Source organism: Thalia democratica, chromosome 9 (genome assembly GCF_965202585.1).
Source record: "Thalia democratica chromosome 9, ktThaDemo2.hap1.1, whole genome shotgun sequence".
Classification (NCBI taxonomy): Eukaryota; Metazoa; Chordata; class Thaliacea; order Salpida; family Salpidae; genus Thalia; species Thalia democratica.
The window spans coordinates 448,791-453,757 of NC_139173.1; positions in this window are offsets into that span (position 1 = coordinate 448,791).

Sequence of the window (4,967 nt, forward strand, 5' to 3'; positions counted from 1 at the left end):
GGCTAAACGCGCTTATATACGCAGAAAAATAATCCGAATTCTTTGACTGTCTTTCTGGTAATTTTAACCACTCCGCAACACAGTCTTTGTGGAAAAGGTTGCCACACGGCATTTTGCTAACTTGTTGGTCGACTTCGAAACCTCCTAAACAAATGAGACACTTTTCATTTGCGGCTACGCTCGCATTGGTACTGCCTAAGGTAAAGGATAGTTCCTCAATGCGTGCTTTCGAAACGGTTTTGCTAATTAAGTCTTTCCGCCTTCTTTCAATCTTACCTCTAAGCTGCTCGTGAGAACATTTTGTCTCCTTCCATTCTGGGTAGTTTAAAAAGCAAACTCTTTCTGGTGAGATCGAGCGATAACTAGACGGTTTCTCGTAGAGTCCTTTTAAGAACTCATCTACTGCGCAATATCGCCAAACGAAATTTAGCCGGCTATAGCACGAGTGACAGCGACGGTAGCATCTTACTTGGCGGTAGTAGTCGGCAAACTTATCAAAGTCCAAAAAAGTTTCCGCAGTAGTGAGACTTCCGAAATTTATTTTTAAGCACACTTGTTTAAATGGATTGAATTCTAAACTAAGAACGCGCGCTAATTGCGAATGTCTTTCTAAAAACTGCATTAGCTCACTTCTGACTTCGACAAACTTTTCTTTGTATACTGGTTTGTCGTCGGCGGCGCATTTGTTATACATGGCATGTATGTCGAAAATGTAGTTTAAGTACGAAAGCGCAACCAAATTAAAACTGTGGCATAAAACTAACCCTTCATGGTAAAACTTTGTTTTCAAAATTTTCTCAAATTTTTTAACTTTTTCACTTTCTAACTTTTTCAAAAACCTCATAATTAGTTGTGAACGCAACGAAGTCAAGTAACAAATGAAGGTATTATATAAATCAAAGCCTTACGATAACAGAATTGTGGGGAATCCCCATTGTAATATTGTAAAAAGGAATTTTTGACTTTTGACCAGGGACGTTTTACCGCTAGCTTTGAAAAATATAACAAATCGTTTTATGGCAAATTGCCTAAATTGCTAAGAATTAAGAATTTTTTAAAAATTAAGATAACAACGCATGTAATTACAAATATGCTTGTACCTTGATTCTACTAATGAAAAAAAAAACAACAAATAAAGAATTTAATAATTTATAATGATTATACTTAACAAATTGAAGATTGAACTCAAATGGTTTTATGTACAGCAAATTATAAAAAGTAACTTCTAACTTGAAGCTGTATCTAAAATGTTTTCTAACAGTTATAGTATCTGCTTTAATATACATTTTACTATTTTACTTATTTTATACTTACAGTATAATAGATAAATATCAGATAAATAGTACAAAATAATATAAAATTTGAGATAGAGAACTTTTGAACTTAAAATAAAAGTAAATAAGCTGTATTTATAGTGCACTTTGGTTTCAAATGCTTAAAATCAATTCTAAAACATTTAACTTTTTCAATTAGATGTTTTTGTTTTGTTGATTTTAAGCATTTTACTTAACAGCGAAGACCACGTGAAGGACAAAGTAGCAAAATGGATTTTTTCCTTTACATTTTTTTAAAGAAAGGAAAAAGAAATCCAATTGCTAATTTGTGTGCACTTTTTTAACTTTTAACAGCTTTTAAAAGTTAAAAACTTTGCCGCCTGAGTTTTCCTGAGTTTTCCTGAGCTTCCCTAATTTTAAGAGTCAACTAAACTAAGAAAGGAATTTGAAAATGGCTAAAAGGTAATTTTAACACTGAACTTTTATGATTTTTTCCTGAGATGCTAATTTTAAAAGTCAATTAATAAAGTTTGCAATAAGCTAAAAGGTAGTTCTAAGAACTAAAATACCTGTAATTTTAATGACATAAACTCTTAACTAACATTAATCTACTTACTAACTTATTTACTCAGCAGCAGAGACACCTACAATGCGGACATTGAAACTTTGGCACGTAATCTCGTCTCGCATAATGGTTCAACACATTCAAAGTCTCAAACATGAACCTTGGCCTGACACCAGTGGTAAACTCTACTTGGCTAAACGCGCTTATATATGCAGAAAAATAATCCGAATTCTTTGACTGTCTTTCTGGTAATTTTAACCACTCCACAACACAGTCTTTGTGGAAAAGGTGGCCACACGGCATTTTGCTAACTTGTTGGTCGACTTCGAAACCTCCTAAACAAATGAGACACTTTTCATCTGCGGCTACGCTCGCCTTGGTACTGCCTAAGGTAAAGGATAGTTCCTCAATGCGTGCTTTCGAAACGGTTTTGCTAATTAAGTCTTTCCGCCTTCTTTCAATCTTACCTCTAAGCTGCTCGTGAGAACATTTTGTCTCCTTCCATTCTGGGTAGTTTAAAAAGCAAACTCTTTCTGGTGAGATCGAGCGATAACTAGACGGTTTCTCGTAGAGTCCTTTTAAGAACTCATCTACTGCGCAATATCGCCAAACGAAATTTAGCCGGCTATAGCACGAGTGACAGCGACGGTAGCATCTTACTTGGCGGTAGTAGTCGGCAAACTTATCAAAGTCCAAAAAAGTTTCCGCAGTAGTGAGACTTCCGAAATTTTTTTTTAAGCACACTTGTTTAAATGGATTGAATTCTAAACTAAGAACGCGCGCTAATTGCGAATGTCTTTCTAAAAACTGCATTAGCTCACTTCTGACTTCGACAAACTTTTCTTTGTATACTGGTTTGTCGTCGGCGGCGCATTTGTTATACATGGCATGTATGTCGAAAATGTAGTTTAAGTACGAAAGCGCAACCAAATTAAAACTGTGGCATAAAACTAACCCTTCATGGTAAAACTTTGTTTTCAAAATTTTCTCAAATTTTTTAGCTTTTTCACTTTCTAACTTTTTCAAAAACCTCATAATTAGATGTGAACGCAACGAAGTCAAGTAACAAATGAAGGTATTATATAAATCAAAGCCTTACGATAACAGAATTGTGGGGAATCCCCATTGTAATATTGTAAAAAGGAATTTTTGACTTTTGACCAGGGACGTTTTACCGCTAGCTTTGAAAAATATAACAAATCGTTTTATGGCAAATTGCCTAAATTGCTAAGAATTAAGAATTTTTTAAAAATTAAGATAACAACGCATGTAATTACAAATATGCTTGTACCTTGATTCTACTAATGAAAAAAAAAACAACAAATAAAGAATTTAAAAGTTTATAATGGTTATACTTAACAAATTGAAGATTGAACTCAAATGGTTTTATGTACAGCAAATTATAAAAAGTAACTTCTAACTTGAAGCTGTATCTAAAATGTTTTCTAACAGTTATAGTATCTGCTTTAATATACATTTTACTATTTTACTTATTTTATACTTACAGTATAATAGATAAATATCAGATAAATAGTACAAAATAAAATAAAATTTGAGATAGAGAACTTTTGAACTTAAAATAAAAGTAAATAAGCTGTATTTATAGTGCACTTTGGTTTCAAATGCTTAAAATCAATTCTAAAACATTTAACTTTTTCAATTAGATGTTTTTGTTTTGTTGATTTTAAGCATTTTACTTAACAGCGAAGACCACGTGAAGGACAAAGTAGCAAAATGGATTTTTTCCTTTACATTTTTTTAAAGAAAGGAAAAAGAAATCCAATTGCTAATTTGTGTGCACTTTTTCAACTTTTAACAGCTTTTAAAAGTTAAAAACTTCGCCGCTTGAGTTTTCCTGAGCTTCCCTAATTTTAAGAGTCAACTAAACTAAGAAAGGAATTTGAAAATGGCTAAAAGGTAATTCTAACACTGAACTTTTCTGATTTTTTCCTGAGATGCTAATTTTAAAAGTCAATTAATAAAGTTTGCAATAAGCTAAAAGGTAGTTCTAAGAACTAAAATACCTGTAATTTTAATGACATAAACTCTTAACTAACATTAATCTACTTACTAACTTATTTACTCAGCAGCAGAGACACCTACAATGCGGACATTGAAACTTTGGCACGTAATCTCGTCTCGCATAATGGTTCAACACATTCAAAGTCTCAAACATGAACGTTGGCCTGACACCAGTGGTGAACTCTACTTGGCTAAACGCGCTTATATATGCAGAAAAATAATCCGAATTCTTTGACTGTCTTTCTGGTAATTTTAACCACTCCGCAACACAGTCTTTGTGGAAAAGGTGGCCACACGGCATTTTGCTAACTTGTTGGTCGACTTCGAAACCTCCTAAACAAATGAGACACTTTTCATCTGCGGCTACGCTCGCATTGGTACTGCCTAAGGTAAAGGATAGTTCCTCAATGCGTGCTTTCGAAACGGTTTTGCTAATTAAGTCTTTCCGCCTTCTTTCAATCTTACCTCTAAGCTGCTCGTGAGAACATTTTGTCTCCTTCCATTCTGGGTAGTTTAAAAAGCAAACTCTTTCTGGTGAGATCGAGCGATAACTAGACGGTTTCTCGTAGAGTCCTTTTAAGAACTCATCTACTGCGCAATATCGCCAAACGAAATTTAGCCGGCTATAGCACGAGTGACAGCGACGGTAGCATCTTACTTGGCGGTAGTAGTCGGCAAACTTATCAAAGTCCAAAAAAGTTTCCGCAGTAGTGAGACTTCCGAAATTTATTTTTAAGCACACTTGTTTAAATGGATTGAATTCTAAACTAAGAACGCGCGCTAATTGCGAATGTCTTTCTAAAAACTGCATAAGCTCACTTCTGACTTCGACAAACTTTTCTTTGTATATTGGTTTGTCGTCGGCGGCGCATTTGTTATACATGGCATGTATGTCGAAAATGTAGTTTAAGTACGAAAGCGCAACCAAATTAAAACTGTGGCATAAAACTAACCCTTCATGGTAAAACTTTGTTTTCAAAATTTTCTCAAATTTTTTAACTTTTTCACTTTCTAACTTTTTCAAAAACCTCATAATTAGATGTGAACGCAACGAAGTCAAGTAACAAATGAAGGTATTATATAAATCAAAGCCTTACAATAACATA